The sequence below is a fragment of the Thalassophryne amazonica genome, chromosome 22 (genome assembly GCF_902500255.1).
Source record: "Thalassophryne amazonica chromosome 22, fThaAma1.1, whole genome shotgun sequence".
NCBI lineage: Eukaryota > Metazoa > Chordata > Actinopteri > Batrachoidiformes > Batrachoididae > Thalassophryne > Thalassophryne amazonica.
In genome coordinates this window covers 7,499,290-7,522,898 of record NC_047124.1, presented here as the reverse complement: position 1 = coordinate 7,522,898, position 23,609 = coordinate 7,499,290, and the positions used below count along the sequence as shown (strand labels likewise).

Below are 23,609 nucleotides of genomic sequence, written 5' to 3'. Positions count from 1 at the left end.
AGCTGTATTGTGCATTTGTGGATTTAAAATAAGCTTATGACAGGGTGTCAAGATTTGCATGGGAAAGTCTAGAGTGGAAGAGAAGAATGTGAGGGTAGTGCAGGATATGGGCAAGGACAGTGTGACAGCGGTGAGTTGCACAATAGACAGATACATTCAAGGTGGAGGTGAGATTACATCAAGGATCGGCTCCAAGTCCTTTTGTGTTTGCAGTGGTGATGGACAGATTGCTGTACGAGATCTGCTAGGAGTCTCAATGAACTATGACGTTCGCAGGTGACATTGTGATCTGTCGTGAGAGTAGAGAGCAGGTTGAGACTAGTCTGGTGATGTGGAGATACACTCTGGAGAGAAGGGGAATGAAAATGGGTCAGTCGAGTATATTTTTTATAAAAGAGAGCCGGTGGAACTATATGGTTACAAGGAGTAGTGGTGGAGAACGTAGATGAGTTTAAATACTTGGGGGTCAACTGTCCAAAGCGGAGAGTGTGGTAGAGACATGAAGACAGGGGGAGTGGGTGGAGAATTGTGACGGAAGAATATCTGTAAGAGTGAAGGGGAAAGACTATAAGACAGTAGTGAGACCAGCTATGTTGGAGACAGTGACGCCAAGAAAAAGACAGGAGGCAGAGATGGAGATGCTGCAATTTTCTTTGGGAGCGATGAGGATGGACAGGATTACGAATCAACATATCGGAGGGACAGCTCAGGTAGGACAGTTTGGAGACAAAGTCAGAGAGGTGAAATTGAGATGGTTTTGACATGTCCACAGGAGGGACGCAGTGTATATAGCGAGAGGGATGCTGAGGATGAAGCCACCAATTAGGAGGAGAAGAGGAGGTTTATGGATGTGCTGAGGGAGGTGGGTGGTGTGACACAGGACAGGGTGAGATGGAGACAGTTGATCTGCTGTGGCGCCCCCTAGAGGGAGCAAGGAAGACAAGAAAAAGAAAGGAAAAGGGAAAATTAAAAGAATTATGGCTGGTAATTAATTAGGTTATCTTTATCTTTTGATTCAAATATCAGGAATGTTTCAACAGGTGTGATGTAAAACTCCAAAAAACAGTGATTGATCATGAAAATACAGGAAATAAATGCATGAATGATAATGAAAATACTGATTTGCTGCCTTAAAGTAACACGACTTCTCGTCCGTCAGCCACCTGTGTTCACTTAAACACATAACAAAGTCAACACAATAAAACAGCTCAACACTAAAACGCATCGCGGGTAAACTGGCAGTGGAGTCACGCCGGGCGGGGCTATGGCGCGGGCTGCAGTCGATCACAGGGTGTGCGCGATTGTCCAACCCATTGAAACTTTGCCCCCACATAAAAGCACACCGTCATATCTATTCCCACTTCTGTCCTTTCTCTCCATCTCCTCGCCTCCACACGCAAACAAATCAATCTTCGCCGGAGCTGCTGGAAATGAGCTCGGCCACCGAGAGCCGTATTCTTGGAGATGAATGCATAGCGGGAGGGAAGATCCGAAAGGGGAGCAATATCGCGGCTCTGTGTCAGCTCAGGAGGTGCTATCCAAGAGCTGAGATCATTACTTGCAACTTGGAGGGAAGGGGCAAAAAAGAAACCACCAAGCTGTTCCTGCAACTCTACAAACCGAAAGTCAGGCAACAACAAAACGCCTGAAAAACAACCGGTCTCAATGCAAGATCTATACAGACGGTGATCCAGATCGAAGTTTCCTGCCGGAAAAACAAACAATAAGAACAAACTGTCAGCTTTAATTCGAGGGGAGTTTCACAAAACCATGTTGACATCGGCCAAAATACACACAGCAACATGGAAAGCCGTCAATACAGAACTAAACAATCTGCCGCGTTGCTGTGCCATTTCCGTGTACAGAAAATGGTAACAACTGACTGCAAATTATTTTGGCAATTTCTTTTTTTGTGATGTAATGGACCGTAGTTGATTAGCGATGCATAAGCTGATACGGTGCCCACGAGAGTTTTGCCACTGCAATTAAAAACAGGGTGGAGACCAAAAAAATACAGATTGTGTCATTATTCAAAAAAGGTCTAGGTCAAAAATTAAAAAACAGTTTTCATGCAGGGATCCAAGATGTCATGCACTTTAGGTTCCGTGTTGAGAGTTTTTAAGATGTCACAGGGGGCAGGGTCAAAACCCAAAGAAACGTGAGACATTATAAAACCACCGCGGTGACCTTTGACCACGAGGCTTTGACAGCACAGTAGGCAGGACGTGATAAACCATATCAAACATAAAGGGACATACGCACCAACTTTTATGGCCACCATATAATCTGAGCTCAGAATAAAAACAAAACATAGATCCTTGCATGAGGAACATGTGCTTCCAAACTCACCACATAATGTTCACTTGGTATCAAGTAAGGAGTTTTCTGCACAGACAGAAATTTCTGACTTCACCAGGTTAACTCATTGCTGGGAAAAACAAAAAACCTGTTTGTGAGTGTTTGTTTTTTTTTTTTTTTTTGTACATCACACATAAATCCACAGCAGGGCTGCTGCTCGTCACAAGCTACGGTAACTCAGCCAGGAAGCAAACACGCTACTCGAACCCAAGGTCATTCAGAAAACCAGCGTGAGGGGAGTGTGAGAGGAAACAGATTCCAAATTACTTGGCTGGACACACAAATATGTTTTATACGAGTGCGATCTTGTTTGCAGATCTACCAAAAGGGGGGAGGTAGTTGCAGGAGATGTGCCAGTCTCCATTACATATTTTTTTCCTGGGGTTTTTTTTTTTCTATGCAAGTTCTGGTCCAAATCTTCCATCAGTAAACCCGTGGGATTAGTTCTGCAAAGATTCTGTGCTGGAAACTAAAAGCTCAGAGAAAGATCGACACTGGCAGTCTGCTGAGGCACCACTCGCAGGTAAAAACACGCGTGCACGATGGCGCATCAGACTCCAACCATTTCAGGGACAAACTCATTCTGTCAACTGAAGATGACGGCAGGATGTGCAGGCAATTTCACTGCTTAACTTGCAGTGTTATCCCCCCGTCTGGTGATAACAAAACCTCAAATGCTAATGTGGTTTGTGACGAATGCCAAATGAGTTCCTGGGTTAGCGAGCCTGACGACAACAGCCGCCGGTAAACATCGAGGTAACGCAAACACGCCACCTCCACTCTAGGAGATGTAATTAGAAGAGTCTCAACATCTGCGCGGCTGTCTCTGCGGCTCCATAATGAGCCCCGACTGAGCAACTGCAGCTTTTACAACAACGCTACGTGCAGAGACAATGCTAGAGCGTACCGCGTCTCCCACAGGAGGCCTACGGGGCGTGTGGGTAGCATAACCCAGGAAGAAATTTAATTACAAGAAGCGCATCCTGGAATCTTTTCAAAACCTGCGGTAAAAGGTGCCTGTATGCAGACAAGTAAACTGGAGGTCAACAATAGGGCTGCAACAAACGATTATTTGGATCATCGATGAATCTGATGGGGTTTCAACACAATTAATCAATTAATGGTATTAGTGGGGAATTTTTTAAAAATGTGCCAGAGAAACAATTTTTCTCTCCTTCCATCACTTTATTTAACAACAGAACATTATTTGAAAACTTAAAATACTTGAAAATCAACAACTCGTCAAATGTCCCTTGCTTGTTGAAATATAAAATAATAAAGAATAAAACAGTTTATAATAAAGAACAAAAATAATTATTTCAAATGGCATTGCTTTATCAAAGTGCTGAGTTGTCATAAAACAACATTGAAACATATAAATGTTGTAAAATATATGGTGAAAAAAGAGGTATTTTTGTTGCTGCATATGAGCAATTAGCATAACCAGTTAACCATAAAACCTAAATCAAAAACTGTAGTCTGACTCATTATATGTGCAATATTCTCCGTATAACTTATAAACTATGTGGTCATTTCACAATGACACATGTGACTCATGTCTCTTTCTCTGTATTGTAAATTGTATTGTAGCATTATTAGTTATTATTACTATTATTGTTGTTGCTATTATTATTAATATATAAATAAAAAAAAATTAAAAATATTATAATTTGTAATACATTTGACTCTTTTACCACAACAAACGCTGAGCCATTAATTATACAGAAAACAAATGCACAAACATGCTGAAATGCCAGCAGCTTAATGCTAACTTTAACAATGAAAACGCCATAGATGTGCTAACGCGTTAGCATCAGCGTTAGCATAAAATACATGTGTTATACATCATACGGATAAAGTGAGGAACCTTAGAGTAATTTTTGATCCTGCATTGTCCTTTGATCTCCACATTAGAGACATTACAAGGACTGCCTTTTTTCATTTGCGAAATATAGCGAGGATTCGTCCTATTCTGTCTATGGCTGATGCTGAGACTTTGATTGATGTGTTTGTCTCTTCTAGATTGGACTATTGTAATGCTCTATTCTCTGGCTTACCGCAGTCCAGGATCAGGGGTCTTCAATTGGTTCAGAATGCTGCTGCCAGACTTTTGACACGGAGCAGAAAGTTTGACCACATTACGCCAATCTTGGCGTCGCTGCACTGGCTTCCTGTTTCTGCAAGATCGGATTTTAAAGTATTGATTTTAGTTTATAAAATTGTTCATGGACTTGCACCTCCCTATCTGGCTGACTTGATAAGCCCCTATGTACCAGCTCGGGCCCTGCGTTCTCAGGGTGCAGGACTTCTGTGTGTTCCCAGGGTGAATAAGAAGTCTGCCGGTCACAGAGCTTTCTCCTACCGTGCCCCAGCTCTGTGGAACGATCTGCCGGCACGCATTCGGCAGTCGGACACTGTGGAGACTTTTAAATCACGTTTAAAGACTCATTTATTTTCCCTGTTTTATCATTAGTGTTATGATGTGTTTTTAATCTTGTACTTTTTTACTGCTGTTTTTTTCTTATGGTTGTTTTTATTGTGTTTTAAATTTTTAACTTTTTATGTTGTGAAGCGCCTTGAGACGATATTGCCGTGAATTGGCGCTATATAAATTAATAAATTTGAATTTTTGAAACTATCAACTGTTTCAGAAGACCATAACAGGTCAGTTTAACATAAAAAAGGTAAATATTCCTCACAGACATTTGCTCTTTAGGGTTTTAGTGAGGAAAAAGAATTAAGATAAAGCAAAATAAAACAAATGAAACCAACGAAACAGCATCTCGAAGCACTCCATCATTGGTTCAAGATTCAAAGCAAAGCTCGGTTGATTATATGGACGAAATGAAACATCTGCGGTAAAACAAAGTTATTTAGCAACTAATCGATGACTAAATTAGTTGACAACTATTTTAATAATTGATTTTAATCGATTAACTCGATTAGTTGTTTCAGCTCTAGTCAACAAAATATGTTTAACCCAAAAATTATGCATATACACTTTTTTCTTTTACTTTTTTAACCAAATTTGAATCAGTTTTAACATAACAGACCATGAGACATCAGATCTTCTGGATTCTGAACTCCTACAACCCCTGGCAAAAATTATGGAATCACTGGCCTCGGAGGATGTTCATTCAGTTGTTTAATTTTGTAGAAAAAAAGCAGATCACAGACATGACACAAAACTAAAGTCATTTCAAATGGCAACTTTCTGGCTTTAAGAAACACTATAAGAAATCAAGAAAAAAGATTGTGGCAGTCAGTAATGGTTACTTTTGTAGACCAAGCAGAGGAAAAAAATATGGAATCACTCAATTCTGAGGAAACAATTATGGAATCACCCTGTAATTTTTCATCCCCAAAACTAACACCTGCATCATATCAGATCTGCTCGTTAGTCTGCATCTAAAAAGGAGTGAACACACCTTGGAGAGCTGTTGCACCAAGTGGACTGACATGAATCATGGCTCCAACACGAGAGATGTCAGTTGAAACAAAGGAGAGGATTATCAAACTCTTAAAAGAGAGTAAATCATCACGCAATGTTGCAAAAGATGTTGGTTGTTCACAGTCAGCTGTGTCTAAACTCTGGACCAAATACAAACAACATGAGAAGGTTGTTAAAGGCAAACATACTGGTAGACCAAGGAAGACATCAAAGCGTCAAGACAGAAAACTTAAAGCAATATGTCTCAAAAATCGAAAATGCACAACAAAACAAATGAGGAACGAATGGGAGGAAACTGGTGTCAACGTCTGTGACCGAACTGTAAGAAACCGCCTAAAGGAAATGGGATTTACATACAGAAAAGCTAAACGAAAGCCATCATTAACACCTAAACAGAAAAAAAACAAGGTTACAATGGGCTAAGGAAAAGCAATCGTGGACTGTGGATGACTGGATGAAAGTCATATTCAGTGATGAATCTCGAATCTGCATTGGGCAAGGTGATGATGCTGGAACTTTTGTTTGGTGCCGTTCCAATGAGATTTATAAAGATGACTGCCTGAAGAGAACATGTAAATTTCCACAGTCATTGATGATATGGGGCTGCATGTCAGGTAAAGGCACTGGGGAGATGGCTGTCATTACATCATCAATAAAGGCACAAGTTTACGTTGATATTTTGGACAATTGAAAGGATGTTTGGGGATGATGAAATAATTTTTCAAGATGATAATGCATCTTGCCATAGAGCAAAAACTGCGAAAACATTCCTTGCAAAAAGACACGTAGGGTCAATGTCATGGCACAGGGTCAATGTCAACGAGCAGATCTGATTTGATGCAGGTGTTAGTTTTGAGGATGAAATTTACAGGGTGATTCCATAATTTTTTCCTCAGAACTGAGGTGATTCCATATTTTTTTCCTCTGCTTGGTCTAAAAAAGTAACCGTTACTGACTGCCATAAGATTTTTTTCTTGATTTCTTATAGTGTTTCTTAAAGCCAGAAAGTTGCCATTTGAAATGACTTTAGTTTTGTGTCATGTCTGAAATGAACATCCTCCGAGGCCGGTGATTCCATAATTTTTGCCAGGGGTTGTAGTCAGAAGGCATTCCGAATATCATCCAGAGGAACTGTAGTGCACGGCTTAGTGGTAATTCCAAGCTGTATAAGGAGTTGGGAATCTTGACTGTGAAGGACAGACCAGGAGGCGTTTGTTTGAAGAATGCATGAGCAAGTGATACCATCGATGTGGACCTCCAAAGAAAGAGAAATAACAGTATTCGGTTTGTGTGTACACCTGGTTGTGCTGAAAATACCATTTTCAAATATGGACCCAACTGTTCCCTGTGCAGGGAGTCAGGAAACCTTAAGGGAATCCCCGGTGATGCCATGGGCTCACCTCAACAATGAAGCCAAACAAGGCTATGGTTGGTGGTGAATCTTGTGCAGCTAGAAGACTGAAAATACATCCATTTATATCAAAATATGTCCACAAAAATACTACACAGCACAGTAATATAGTCAGAAGAATAAACCAAAGAAGAAGTAGGAACTTTATCACTTTAATTTGAAGGTAAAAAGAGGGAATTATTGGAGACAATGGGTTGGTTGTCGGTTCTACTGTATTTCTACTGATAATGAAGTTCATGTTCAACTATAAAATATCAAGTCTCAATTACATTATTTTGTCAAAAGGGTTTGATAATGAAATATTAGGAATCACTGCCATTTTTTATGTATATATCATCAAAAGTCCCACTATTGGTATCGGCCCCAAAAAAATCAGTTTCAGTCGGACTCTATACAGGAGTGTTTGTTTACTCCTTAATCTGGTCATTTATCCTTGATGTCGCAGGTGATGGCAGGATGCAGGAGTAAATAAACTATCAGGAAAAGATGGCAACGCTGATGACACCCGATTGAATTGAGAATGGATGCCAGTCGAGAACTGTTTCAAAATTTTTTTGAATCAAATTCCTAATCTCAACATATCTTCGGGGAAAAAAATCGTTTCAGTGTGTATTCTCTGCAGAGTAGAACTCTACCGAAAGGCCTTGTATTGTTGTGCCGTTGCTCGTCACCATCAGCTCCGGCAGCCACAGCACAGGAGTCACATGACCACGACGCAGCCACTCCTGGGATTTAGGGTTACGGGTTGCATTTCAGCTCATTTGTTTTAACGTTAGAAACCTTATCTATCTTCACCCAACTATTTATTGACTTAGTTAAAGTCTTCTGAATTATGAAGATGTGCACCAAAATGTCCCAAATTCTATTTTCCAGGAAGGGACGGGTGTATGGAAAACCAGAAATACTTCGGTGACGGCTGAGGAACAAACGGTCAAGGGACGGATGATTTGACAAAAGTCCAGTTCACTTTTAAAGCTGTGTTTATTTTTGTAGTGAAGAGACAGAAAAATGACGATGCAAAAAGAGAAGCTGGCAGCTCCCACAGCACGCCGTCCGCCACTATTCGGGAGCCAAACGCTGCCAACTGGAAACACACATTTGTTGCCAGGCAACACTCGTGACATCAGCAACCTTCATCATCACCCCTCTCCACCCCCCTGCCAATGGCACTCGGGTCTTAAAATAGCACACAGATTATTATCCGGCTTCAAAATGACGTTTTTTTTTCACACTGCTTGCAACTCGAGGGGGGAAGCGGGTGTTGGGTTCGGTTTTCTGCATGTTGGGGTTGTTGGGGGTAAGTAGGTTAATGCCTGTGTAGGTACATCGATGAGAATTAGAGGTATAAATATGTCTGAACAACGTGATGATGGTGCAGGAGGAAATGCGAGCGGCACGGTGAATCAGCACATTGGCTGACAGCAGGCGGCTGAGGAATGACTGAGCCCGCCGCACATGGAAATAACGAGCACACCAATCATTCCTGCTCCATCACAAACTCTCAGTCGGCACCAGGAGAGCAGCTCTGTATTCAAAAAGAAGCTCCGAAGGTCAAATCACTAACAGTCTCTTCTGAAAATGGTTCAGTTTACAGCTGTTTGCCTCCCAGAGGGTGTTCTTGATCTGGTCAGCGCTTGTGAGGGTGTTCCTCCGGCATCTGCTGTGCCAGTTCTCTGGAGTTTTCCGGGCCTTTTTGGGGTACTGAGCTCGCCTGTGCACTCTTGCATTTTAGAAGTGTACTGGTGATTGACTGAGATGTTTGAGGGTATATTGGCCTCTACTGGTGGTTGGCTCTCACTGCGGTATTGTATCACTTCCTGTTCCGGAGCACAGCGGTGTTTGCTGTATCTGTTAGCTGTTTAATCTGCGCAGTTAGATTGATCTAGTTAACTAGATAACGATTTGTTTCACAGTGTAATCTTCACGTGCCTTAACTAAAGCACTTCCTCTGCTGAATCACCTCTAAATTATTTACACATTATTCACTTTGTGTGTTTTTAGGAATCCGCTAGCTTAGCGCAGCTACTAGCTCTTAGCCGATTTAGCATGGCGGCTTCTCCTATCTCTCCCGCACTTTTCTGCTCTGGGTGTGAAATGTTTAGTTATTCCTCGGCCTCCTTTAGCAGTAATGGTACTTGTAATAAGTGTAGCTTATTCGTAGCTTTGGAGGCCAGGCTGGGCGAATTGGAGACTCGGCTCCGCACCGTGGAAAATTCTACAGCTAGCCAGGCCCCTGTAGTCGGTGCGGACCAAGGTAGCTTAGCCGCCGTTAGTTCCCTTCCAGCAGATCCCGAGCAGCCGGGAAAGCAGGCCGACTGGGTGACTGTGAGGAGGAAGCGTAGCCCTAAACAGAAGCCCCGTGTACACCGCCAACCTGTTCACATTTCTAACCGTTTTTCCCCACTCGGCGACACACCCACCGAGGATCAAACTCTGGTTATTGGCGACTCTGTTTTGAGAAATGTGAAGTTAGCGACACCAGCAACCATAGTCAATTGTCTTCCGGGGGCCAGAGCAAGCGACACTGAAGGAAACTTGAAACTGCTGGCTAAGGCTAAGTGTAAATTTGGTAAGATTGTAATTCACGTCGGCAGTAATGACACCCGGTTACGCCAATCGGAGGTCACTAAAATTAACATTGAATTGGTGTGTAACTTTGCAAAAAACAATGTCGGACTCTGTAGTTTTCTCTGGGCCCCTCCCCAATTGGACCGGGAGTGACATGTTTAGCCGCATGTTCTCCCTGAATTGCTGGCTGTCTGAGTGGTGTCCAAAAAATGAGGTGGGCTTCATAGATAATTGGCAAAGCTTCTGGGGAAAACCTGGTCTTGTTAGGAGAGACGGCATCCATCCCACTTTGGATGGAGCAGCTCTCATTTCTAGAAATCTAGCCAATTTTATTAAATCCTCCAAACCGTGACTATCCAGGGTTGGGACCAGGAAGCAGAGTTGTAGTCTTACCACCTCTCTGCAGCTTCTCTCCCCCTGCCATCCCCTCATTACCCCATCCCCGTAGAGACGGTGCCTGCTCCCAGACCACCAATAACCAGTAAAAATCTATTTAAGCATAAAAATTCAAAAAGAATAATAATATAGCACCTTCAACTGCACCACAGACTAAAACAGTTAAATGTGGTCTATTAAACATTAGGTCTCTCTCTTCTAAGTCCCTGTTAGTAAATGATATAATAATTGATCAACATATTGATTTATTCTGCCTTACAGAAACCTGGTTACAGCAGGATGAATATGTTAGTTTAAATGAGTCAACACCCCCGAGTCACACTAACTGCCAGAACGCTCGTAGCATGGGCCGAGGCGGCGGATTAGCAGCAATCTTCCATTCCAGCTTATTAATTAATCAAAAACCCAGACAGAGCTTTAATTCATTTGAAAGCTTGACTCTTAGTCTTGTCCATCCAAATTGGAAACCCCAAAAACCAGTTTTATTTGTTATTATCTATCATCCACCTGGTCGTTACTGTGAGTTTCTCTGTGAATTTTCAGACCTTTTGTCTGACTTAGTGCTTAGCTCAGATAAGATAATTATAGTGGGCGATTTTAACATCCACACAGATGCTGAGAATGACAGCCTCAACACTGCATTTCATCAATTATTAGACTCAACTGGCTTTGCTCAAAATGTAAATGAGTCCACCCACCACTTTAATCATATCTTAGATCTTGTTCTGACTTATGGTATGGAAATTGAAGACGTAACAGTATTCCCTGAAAACTCCCTTCTGTCTGATCATTTCTTAATAACATTTACATTTACTCTGATGGACTACCCAGCAGTGGGGAATAAGTTTCATTACACTAGAAGTCTTTCAGAAAGCGCTGTAACTAGGTTTAAGGATATGATTCCTTCTTTATGTTCTCTAATGCCATATACCAACACAGTGCAGAGTAGCTACCTAAACTCTGTAAGTGAGATAAAGTATCTCGTCAATAGTTTTACATCCTCATTGAAGACAACTTTGGATGCTGTAGCTCCTCTGAAAAAGAGAGCTTTAAATCAGAAGTGCCTGACTCCGTGGTATAACTCACAAACTCGCAGCTTAAAGCAGATAACCCGTAAGTTGGAGAGGAAATGGCGTCTCACTAATTTAGAAGATCTTCACTTAGCCTGGAAAAAGAGTCTGTTGCTCTATAAAAAAGCCCTCCGTAAAGCTAGGACATCTTACTACTCATCACTAATTGAAGAAAATAAGAACAACCCCAGGTTTCTTTTCAGCACTGTAGCCAGGCTGACAAAGAGTCAGAGCTCTATTGAGCCGAGTATTCCTTTAACTTTAACTAGTAATGACTTCATGACTTTCTTTGCTAATAAAATTTTAACTATTAGAGAAAAAATTACTCATAACCATCCCAAAGACGTATCGTTATCTTTGGCTGCTTTCAGTGATGCCGGTATTTGGTTAAACTCTTTCTCTCCGATTGTTCTGTCTGAGTTATTTTCATTAGTTACTTCCTCCAAACCATCAACATGTCTATTAGACCCCATTCCTACCAGGCTGCTCAAGGAAGCCCTACCATTAATTAATGCTTCGATCTTAAATATGATCAATCTATCTTTATTAGTTGGCTATGTACCACAGGCTTTTAAGGTGGCAGTAATTAAACCATTACTTAAAAAGCCATCACTTGACCCAGCTATCTTAGCTAATTATAGGCCAATCTCCAACCTTCCTTTTCTCTCAAAAATTATTGAAAGGGTAGTTGTAAAACAGCTAACTGATCATCTGCAGAGGAATGGTCTATTTGAAGAGTTTCAGTCAGGTTTTAGAATTCATCATAGTACAGAAACAGCATTAGTGAAGGTTACAAATGATCTTCTTATGGCCTCAGACAGTGGACTCATCTCTATGCTTGTTCTGTTAGACCTCAGTGCTGCTTTTGATACTGTTGACCATAAAATTTTATTACAGAGATTAGAGCATGCCATAGGTATTAAAGGCACTGCGCTGCGGTGGTTTGAATCATATTTATCTAATACATTACAATTTGTTCATGTAAATGGGGAATCTTCTTCACAGACTAAGGTTAATTATGGAGTTCCACAAGGTTCTGTGCTAGGACCAATTTTATTCACTTTATACATGTTTCCCTTAGGCAGTATTATTAGACGGCATTGCTTAAATTTTCATTGTTACGCAGATGATACCCAGCTTTATCTATCCATGAAGCCAGAGATCACACACCAATTAGCTAAACTGCAGGATTGTCTTACAGACATAAAGACATGGATGACCTCTAATTTCCTGCTTTTAAACTCAGATAAAACTGAAGTTATTGTACTTGGCCCCACAAATCTTAGAAACATGGTGTCTAACCAGATCCTTACTCTGGATGGCATTACCCTGACCTCTAGTAATACTGTGAGAAATCTTGGAGTCATTTTTGATCAGGATATGTCATTCAATGCGCATATTAAACAAATATATAGGACTGCTTTTTTGCATTTGTGCAATATCTCTAAAATTAGAAAGGTCTTGTCTCAGAGTGATGCTGAAAAACTAATTCATGCATTTATTTTCTCTAGGCTGGACTATTGTAATTCATTATTATCAGGTTGTCATAAAAGTTCCCTGAAAAGCCTTCAGTTAATTCAAAATGCTGCAGCTAGAGTACTGACAGGGACTAGAAGGAGAGAGCATATCTCACCCATATTGGCCTCTCTTCATTGGCTTCCTGTTAATTCCAGAATAGAATTTAAAATTCTTCTTCTTACTTATAAGGTTTGAATAATCAGGTCCCATCTTATCTTAGGGACCTCATAGTACCATATCACCCCAATAGAGCGCTTCACTCTCAGACTGCAGGCTTACTTGTAGTTCCTAGGGTTTGTAAGAGAAGAATGGGAGGCAGAGCCTTCAATTTTCAGGCTCCTCTCCTGTGGAACCAGCTCCCAATTCAGATCAGGGAGACAGACACCCTCTCTACTTTTAAGATTAGGCTTAAAACTTTCCTTTTTGCTAAAGCTTATAGTTAGGACTGGATCAGGTGACCCTGAACCATCCCTTAGTTATGCTGCTATAGACGTAGACTGCTGGGGGGTTCCCATGATGCACTGAGTGTTTCTTTCTCTTTTTGCTCTGTATGCACCACTCTGCATTTAATCATTAGTGATTGATCTCTGCTCCCCTCCACAGCATGTCTTTTTCCTGGTTCTCTCCCTCAGCCCCAACCAGTCCCAGCAGAAGACTGCCCCTCCCTGAGCCTGGTTCTGCTGGAGGTTTCTTCCTGTTAAAAGGGAGTTTTTCCTTCCCACTGTTGCCAAGTGCTTGCTCACAGGGGGTCGTTTTGACCGTTGGGGTTTTTCCGTAATTATTGTATGGCCTTGCCTTACAATATAAGGCGCCTTGGGGCAACTGTTTGTTGTGATTTGGTGCTATATAAATAAAATTGATTTGATTTGAATTGATATAGGAAGAAGGATGCAGAGGATGGAGCCACCACACAGGAGAAGAAGAGGGAGGTCAAAGAGGAGGGTTATGGATGTGGTTCGGGGTGGAATGCAGTTGTGTGTGTGGCAGAAGAAGATGCAGATGGTCTGCTGTGGTGACCCCTAACAGGAGCACCAAGAAGAAGAAGTTGACAATGACTGTGTGCTTGATTTGTCATCTCACTGCTACATTAGGTTGGACTTTCAGGGTGTTAAATCTTTAGTCCGTATCAAAAGTATGACCTACACAGGCCCGTTGGTGCCACTCCTTATCCCCAGATTCCGTAGCTTGAATCGTGTGAGACGTCCCCTCACTGCAACGCCACTCCAACGCACGTTACGTCTCTAGCCAAGATGGTATCCATTTACAACTGAGTGGACTGTTGAAGCTGAAGTCTCCTGTCCATGACAAGAAAAGTCCCTCTGTACACAGCTGCGTCATGAAAGCTCCTCTCCCCCCACCGAGTCTTGGCCATTAAATTACAGCCATGAAGAAATAAAATAATGTTAAAATTAGTCTGTTTTGTTTTTGTGTCAAGCAGACTCACTCACTGTAACGTCCAAAGTTCACTGGGGAGCCCAGTGAACAGGAGGTCAGCTCTGTGGAAAAACAGGTTGCTGATTTCCTCCTATCTAAAGGTATAGAAATGGATTTAAATAACATTGAAGCGTGCCACCCTCTGCCCCGGAGAAATGACGGTGATAAACGAACCGTCATCATGAGATTCATCAACAGAAAACACAAAACAGCACTGTTAAAACAAGGAAGAAAACTGAAAGGGACAAACGTTTTCATCAATGAACATCTCACCAAACGGAATGCCGACATCGCCAGGAAAGCACGCTTCTTAAAGAAACAGGGAAAAATCCAGCACACATGGACTTCAAACTGTAAAATATTCATCAAACTGAACGGATCACCAGAACAAGCAACGGTTATGGTAATAAGGAACATCGAGGAGCTGGACAAATATGAACAATAGGTATGAGGACTCAAACACATCACAGCACCATGATGCAGACTGGAGCAAACCACTCATCCACATCATCTACACCCGGAGACAAGAGAGACATAATGACTAAGGATAATGATCCGTTTATTTCTGCCCAGGAGCTCTGTCTAGATACATTTAATTATAATAACTCTGTTAACCACCCCTTCGAATCTGAAAATGATCCTGATACCTTTTTCAGTGAGAATATTGTGAGACAGTGCAAATATTTTACAGAAGAACAATTCAAAAATTATAAAATCAATTATGAAGATTTTTCAATTATACATTTCAACAGCAGAAGTCTTTCTCGTAATCTGTCCACTATTAATGATTGTTTGAAAACATCCAAAAAACGTTTTTCAGTTATTGCAATTTCAGAAACATGGTTAAATGAGGATAATAAAGATCTGGTATATCTTGATGGTTATGAATTGTTCCTGGTTAATAGGCAGACGAGAAGGGGTGGAGGTGTTGCATTGTTTGTAAGGTCAGATTATAACTGTAAACTCATTAACAACATGTCATTTACAGTGGACAACATCATGGAATGTGTTACCATAGAAATTACATCTATAAACTCCAAAAACATAGTTGTTAGTTGTATTTACAGAGCTCCTGGGACAAATATTGACACCTTTGAAGACATTATCTTAGGAATGTACAACAAAATCAACAGAAATAAGCATTTATTTGTCTGTGGAGATTTCAATATAGATTTTTTTAAACCCTCACAATCATCCACAAATCACTTCATTTATAAACACCTTGTATTGTTTAGGACTGTTTCCAACCATCATTCATCCTAGCAGAATAACTATGGACTCAACAACTCTCATTGACAATATTTTAACTAACGTTATATCCGGTAATCTTAGTGGGGGACTACTGGTCAGTGATATCAGTGATCACTTGCCAGTTTTCTCAGTCTTTGCATTGGAGGGTTGTTGTAAGTATCGAAGCAATACCAAATTCATGAGTAGAAAAGTAACACCTGAAACAATTGATAATTTAAGGGAGGATTTATCAAGTCAGAATTGGTCAGATGTTTTTGTTGATGATGTTGACAGGTCATATGATGCTTTCATCTCCATTTTTTCCAGTTTGTATAATAAACACTGTCCATTTGTTGACAAAATATATAGAAATCAATATAGCAACAAACCATGGATAACTAAGGGACTTCAGAGGGCATGTAAAAAGAAAAACGTACTATATAAACAATTCATAAAACTACGAACTAAGGAAGCTGAAAGTAAGTATAAAACATACAAGAATAACTTAATCAATATCATGAGACTCAGTAAAAAAAATATATTATAATGAGTTACTTGTCAAAAATAGAAATAACATCAAAAACACATGGAACATATTAAATGAAATAGTAAAAAAGAATAGAGTACCTAGAGATTATCAACCATTTTTTCAGAGTAACAACTACATCACGATTGATAACGACGAGTCTATTGCTGAACACTTTAATGAATACTTCGTTAATGTGGGTAAAAATCTTGCCAGTAAAATTGACTCATCAACTAATAACTTCTGGGTAAATAATTCAACGTTAACAAATCTGTTTCAATGTTCATTGGTGGTACTCATGAAAGGGAAATACTTGATCTGGTTCATGGTTCAAAAAGTAAGAAATCGACTGATTTTAATAATTTGGATATGGCTTTATTAAAAAAAGTTATTGATTGTATAGTAAAACCGTTCAATTATATTTGCAATATGTCACTAAGTACTGGTAAATTTCCTTCTCAAATGAAAATAGCCAAAGTAATTCCTCTGTTTAAAACTGGTGACAAACACATTTTCTAATTATAGACCTATATCACTCCTGCCACAATTTTCCAAAATTTGGAAAAAATATTTGCTAAAAGATTAAATGATTATTTACTGAAGCATAACATCATTTGTGAAGAACAATATGGATTCAGAAGGTCTCGAACTACATCACATGCTTTGATGGACTTTGTGGAAAGTATAGCAACTGCAATTGACAATAAACAATACACAATAGGTGTTTTTTTTTTTATTTACAGAAAGCGTTTGACACAATTAATCATGGAATACTATTAATTAAACTGCAGAAATATGGAATCAGAGGTCTGGCATATGAATGGATAGCCAGTTATTTACAAGGCAGATTTCAGTATGTTCAATTCCATAATACAAATTCTGAACTCAGGGATGTCACATGTGGGGTGCCGCAGGGCTCAGTGCTGGGTCCTTTGTTGTTTCTAATCTATATAAATGATATACGTTGGGTGTCGAGTTCACTGAGATGTGTCCTTTTTGCGGATGATACAACTGTGTTCTGTAGCGGTGAAAATCTTGAACAGCTTCTGGACATAGTGGAGAAAGAACTGGAAAAATTTAAGGTTTGGTTTGACGCTAATAAGTTGTCACCCAACCTTGGGAAAACTAAACGTATTATATTTGGAAATAAACAGGCACGCAAATGTAAAAATTTAACTATAAACAATAAGGAAATTGAGTTAGTAACAGAGAATACATTTTAGGTGTTATAATTGATAATAAACTTAGCTGGAAACCACATATAAATTATGTGAAATCAAAATTGTCAAAAACTATAGCCATTCTGTATAAAGCCAAAGACCTACTGCCGCAAGAAGGGTTACTTACTTTATATCATTCTCTGATGGTACCATATATGACATATTGTGTTGAGTCATGGGGAAACACTTACAAATCAAATACCAATCCAATATTCCTTTTGCAAAAACGAGCCATACGAATCATCTGCAATAAACAATATCGTGAACCAACTCATTCTTTATTTGTGTCTTTAAATTTATTAAAATTCATAGATTTGGTCGATTACATTACAATTCAAACTTTATTTCGAGTGAAAAACCAAGCCTTACCGAGACATGTCCAGAGTCTGTTCCGATTGAGGGAATCCAGATATAGTTTAAGAGGTTGTGCAATTTTTATGAAACCACCAGTAAGAACAAATGTAAAGGGTTTTTGTGTGTCTGTGGTTGGGGTGAGGAAATGGAACAAATGTTCAACAGAGGTTAGAATGAGTAGTACCGTAGTAAGATTTAAGAAACTACTCAAAAAGAACATCATGTCTAAGTATCATAAAGAAGCAAATATAATTTGATTTATATGGAATGTTCAATTTATAAGTGGGACTCATTGTATATTTGAATGTGTGGGTATGTATATGCGTATGTAGATATATAGATATGGGTAGGTGTATATGTATATAAGTGACTGTGTATATGTATGTATGTATATATTTATGTTTGTAAAGTATATAAGTATGTATATAGGTATATATGGCACAGCCCAAGCAGAGGGTCACCCCCAAGAGCCTGGTCTGCTTGAGGTTTCTTCCTTATAGGGAGTTTTTCCTCACCACAGTTGCCTAGTGCTTGCTCTGGGGGTTGGTAAGGTTAGTCCTTACTGGCGTAAAGTGCCTTGATTCAAATTTCTTGTGATCTGGTACTATATAAATATAATTATAAGTGAATAGTATATTGATGTGTATGTCTGTGTGTCGACATGTAGTAGTGAATTTGTATTTATGTAAATATGACTGATAAGAATTGTTGGACTTGTACGAGCAGGGGTGGGCGCTAATAAGCTTTGCTTCAGCCCACACCCTTTCGGACTCACTAGTTTTGTCTGTGTTTGTTTGGGGAATTGTTCATTTTTTTTTCTATTTGAATATTTTGTGTGCCGAATAAAACTTTGTCACTTGTCACTTGTCAAAGTGAACCTGAACTACACTACCCACAATGCTCCCTGCGTCGACTGGCCAATCATGTTTTGCGCTTAATGATGATGTCATTGGCAAGCGACAGGCAGCCAGTCTGCTACAAACACACAACAGACCGACTAAAATGTTTGATTTTAGGGTTTACAAACGTTTTTGACCGTTAAACTTTGCGCACTTTACCAGCAAAAAAAAAAAATGTTATCGGACTGAAAGTTATCAGAAGATAATTGGTCCAATGATGGTTTTAAAACTTATTTGAAAAGCTAATCCACGAGCAAAAAGATTAGCTTCAATAATTATCTGTTATCAGATTAGATGAACAGTGCCCACCACTGACTTAACCACTTGGCCACTAACACTGTAAGCTCGATTTGACTACTCTTCTCAATATCTGTCTCTGTAGTCTAACATGAATCTTCATCTTCAACCATCTGGCTTCCAATTTCCTTCACCAATTTTCTAGCTTCAATGACATCAGCTGCAAACGGACAGAGCTGCTCTATTACAGATGCGCAGAGTGTAGCCGCTTAGTGCTATTACCTCCACGTGCATCACGTTTAGTATTCTACCTACACCCCTTTATTTCTATAACATCAAGCCGTGCTTCCAGCCGCGACCTCCTGCCTGCTTCACAGCTGAGCATCACCGTGTCGCTCCATACAACCTTAAAAGCAAACCCAAGTTTTCTATCAGTTGACTTCTTTTCATTTTTCCCAACCAGGGACTTGGAAAAATCTTAGAGCTCCGTTAGGAAGCAGCGAGCGCCGCTGGCTGTTTGTGTGAAGCCACTGTTTACCAATCAGCAGTGTTGCACATTTGGCTGCGAGGTAAGGGACGCAAGTGGGGAAGGGGGTGGGCTGAATGGGGACGTGGTGCAAACAAACCCCTGAGCCAAAATTTGTGCACGGGTGACCAACTGTTAGCAGTGATGGGGAAAGATCTCAAACGTAATGACATTAATTTACATCTCATTCAGCCTAGGACGCGCAAGTTGTACCTGTTTCGTCGCCACAGAGCCCGCGAAGCCTTTGGCTGCTGAATTTTGCATTCCAGGATTAAAAGCTTGCAGCTGACAAGATTTATGAGCAAGTGCACCAGCCATTGATACCGTCCAATTTCTTTTCAGCTGCAGGTGAATACAAATGACAAATCCCTCTGTAGGAAGACAAATTTATCAATATTTATAGATGGTAGCTGAGCGCGTGACACGGCGGTTTAAGAGACTGCCACCAGCTTGAAAAATGACTCCATTCCACATTGGAAAGCGCAAACACACAAACCTTGCTTTTCCAGGTGCATCGTGTATTACGAGCGTCAGAAGGAGGCGTCTTTCTGAGGTTCTGGTGGGATTTTTTTTACCCCCCCCCCTCTTTATTTTTGGAGTAAACAATACTTGAATACTAAACTACTTTCACCCTTCCCACTTGCAGGAAGAGGAAGATGATGAAGGCAAGTTGTCGAGTCTGTGACATCGCCTTAAGTCGCCTGATCCATGTTCTGTCTCCACAGAGACGGCAAAACGGTTCACTGTAACAGATCGGGACAGCGCGCGCGCTTTTAATCTTTCGCTGATGTATCACAGCTGTTCTTCAAAATAAACCAGCTGATAAATCTGAACTGCAAATGCAAACTAAAGATCAACCTGGCTGCATGTGTGCGCACAGGGATGTGGATCCCCTCGCAAAGCCACCATACATTTACGTCTTATCGGAAAGGATTAGCGGAGAAGTTCCGCCAATTCCTCGCGATGCACTTTGAAGTGGAAAAATGAAGTTTGGCTTTCTGATGTCAACTCAAACTAGACCAACCAAAGCACTGGTGAGGTTCGTTAAGTAATTTTGTGAAGATTAGTGTGATTCCGTTTTCCCGAAAACTACCGTGGCGCCTAGCTTGGATTTGTAAAAACGGTGGCTTAAAATGGGAGTTTTTCCATATCCCAGCTCCTAGATGACCTAGGATCTTGATTCCAATGGCTAAATATACATTTTCAAAGCAAAGGAATCCAATGAAAATGACCATTTTAGTCATCCACGTTTTAAAAAAGGAACGCTAGTTTGCTCACATGTACATCTTTGGAATTAGCACCATTGGATTCCTTCATCCTGAAAATGCTTTAGTCAATGGAATCGAGAACCATCTACTGCCGCCACATGAAGACCCTCAAGAAATTCCACCAACATTGCCTGAGGAGTACCCTCTGCATCCTTTGGGAAGACTACCTTACCAACATCATCACCCTGGCTGAAATCAAGCTCCAGAGCATAGAGTGTGTCATTATCAAGAACCAGCTTCGGTGGGTGGGTCACGTCTCTGGGATGGATGACAGATAACTTTCCAAGCAGATCTCCTACTCCCAGCTGAGCAAAGGAAAATGGGCAGAAGAAACACTACAAGGACCTCCTGAAGCCCAACCTTAAGATCTTCTCCATCAACTGGAAGATCTGGGAAGAACACACAAGAGCTTGAGGCAAGTGGCAAGCAACGATCCATGCGGGAGTGGAAGTCTTTGAAAAAAATGCGGACAAACAACAAAGATGAGAAGAGGAGAAAGAGGAAGGAGCAAAAGCATAGTCCTGACTGACAGAAGCTTCACACAGCAACCACGTGAAATCTGATTTATTTTATAAATGACTTACTTCATTTGATTGGTTTTCTTTTCTCTGATATTGTTAGAATGGTCTAAGCAGAGGGTCACCCCTCTGAGTCTGGTCTACTTGAGGTTTCTTCCTCAAAAACAAAACAACCACACAAAAAAGGGCATTTGCAGAATTTTTCCTTACCGCTGTCCCCAAGGTGGTTGGTAAGGTTAGATGTCACTCTTACGATGCACCTTGTGGTGACTTACGTTGTGATTTGGCGCTATTTAAGTAAACTGAATTGAATCGTTAGTGGTTTACTTTATTACGGGGTGTCAATCGACAAACGCGGAATGTCGGGCATAAATAATACTTTCCAAATAACACTGGCGGTGTGTTGGTGACTAACTAGACTGGTGATGGCCTAAGAACCAGAGACCGTGGTTGTGACTGGCTGGAAAAGCTTTAACTCCAAAAAAAAAAAAAAAAGAAGAAGAGTGAGAGAAAGGAGAGCGTGAAGAAGTCAAGAACACATTTGGTTCGCAGTGCTCGCCGCCAGCTGCCGTTTATTGACTTTAGCAGGGAGTGAAAAATCTGATGAGATTTACACATCAAGGTAGAAATCAAGGAGGGGGCGCCAGAGGTTATTTCTTCAAACTCAATAAAGCACCTGTCACGGATAACCGTGAAGCGTGACGGCTTTTTGTGTGTGTGTGTGAGAGAGAAAGGAAAAAGAAATAAGGTGAAAGTCAAACCGCTGTGATTCAAACAAACCAGAGAGCAATGAAAAGAGAAAAGATGGAGCTCTACAGCTCTGTTCAACGTTTTACGTCCCGACGCACTAAACGATGCGTTATACACGACACCTGACTTACAGAGTGCCAACAGGCCTGTAAATGTCATACTCGGCCTGCGCCGCTTTCCACTGTTGCTTATGTTAAATCGTGCAGCTCCCACACTGATTACATCATCCAACAACAGATCTCAAGAAGACGAACTCCAGAGACTGGAATGATGAAACATATTTTTAAACATATTTTTACTTGTGTGTAAGCACCTTGAGGCAACACTGTTAATAAATAATAAATAAATTGAACTGAAAACTTGAATTGCAAGATTCAGGTTTGGATAAACGCAATCAGGCATGTGGGTTTATCGAGCCTGAGCTCAGCGTTGCATGAACAAACTCCGGGTCAATGGCTGTCCAACGGTCCAACAACGGCATCGATTCCATACTTAACACAGCGATGTCGTCTTGTACGCCATCGATCGGAGATTTGCACAGACAGGATATTACAAAACAAAGTGACACACAGTTGTGCTCCGATGCCGCTGCCAGCTCATTTATCATAGTTCGCCGCTGTTGAGGGAGGACAACAATCAAAAGGGGGGCGGTGGGGGGCACAACATTAGCAAGATGGCACTTAGCCTGGACTCCAAACTCTCATCCAAGAGGCTCTTAGAGTTTAAGCCAATGCAAGAATCATTAAAATCTGAAGCTGCGGGGCGGAGAATGCAACAAAAGCAGGGTTCCGCCAAACCATTTACATATCTTATCAGCCAAACCCACAGCAGCTGTGATATTTCATAAGTCAATTGTGACGCAAACAAAGAAGTATTACACGCGTGTAAAATGTAGTGTGTTAGTCACTGGAATGTGTTTGGCCTGAGAAACTGTGTAATGACTCGTATACACAAACCCAAGATCATAAAAAGTTGGAACAATATGGAAAATGCAAGAACACACACAATGATTCATACATTTACTTTGACTTCTATTTCATTAGAAACCCTACGAACCCAAGATATTTCCTCTTTTATGTGATCAACTTAATTTCCTTTGTTGCATTTCAACCTGCAACACTATCAAAAAAATTATAATGAATAATAACTTGAGATGAGGCAATTGAAGGTTAGCAATGAGGTAAATAAATAAAAGTTATTTCAAACAGGTAATTGGAATGCTTAAAAACAATGTTCCTCAAAGAAAGATCAGAAGGGATTTGCCTGTTTCTCCCTCTACAGTGCACAATATCATTAAATGCTTCAAGGTGTTCACCAATCCATCAGACAGCACTGCATCAAGAACAGCCATTCATCAATAGCTGATATAACCACATGGGCAAAGGATTACATTGGGAAACCTTTGTCAAACACTACAATGTGGAGTTACATTCACAAATGCCATTTAAAACTTTACTATGCAAAAAAATTTAAAAAATAACACCTTATGCTAACCTTGTCCAGAAGTGGCACTGACTTTTCTGGCCTTGGAGGCATCTGGGTTGGTACATCACAAAGCAGAAAAGTGTACTGTAGGCACACTAATCAGTATTTCAGGTCTTTTTTCCTTTTTTTCTTAGTAGAAATGGACGCTTTGTGTGTCAAAGGAAAAAGGTCCATCCAAAAGGTTATCAGCAACAAGTCCTAAAGCCAGGGTCTGTCATGGTTTGGCATTGTTTTGATGCCCTTGTAAAAGGTAAGTTACACTTCTATGATGGCAGCATTAATGCAGGAAAGTACCCAAATTTTAGAGCAACTGCCTACAAGACAACATCTTTCCCAGGGACGTCTATGTATGTTTCAACATGACAATACAAAACCACATTCTGCGCACGT

General features: G+C 40.5%; 1 protein-coding gene across 2 annotated transcripts in view; it reads right to left on the bottom strand.

Annotated features, from left to right (window-relative positions):
- The window catches only part of acss3 (acyl-CoA synthetase short chain family member 3), a 68,759-nt gene that overhangs the window by 11,769 nt on the left and 33,381 nt on the right, over positions 1-23,609 (bottom strand). The gene's annotated exons all lie outside the window — the stretch shown is intronic.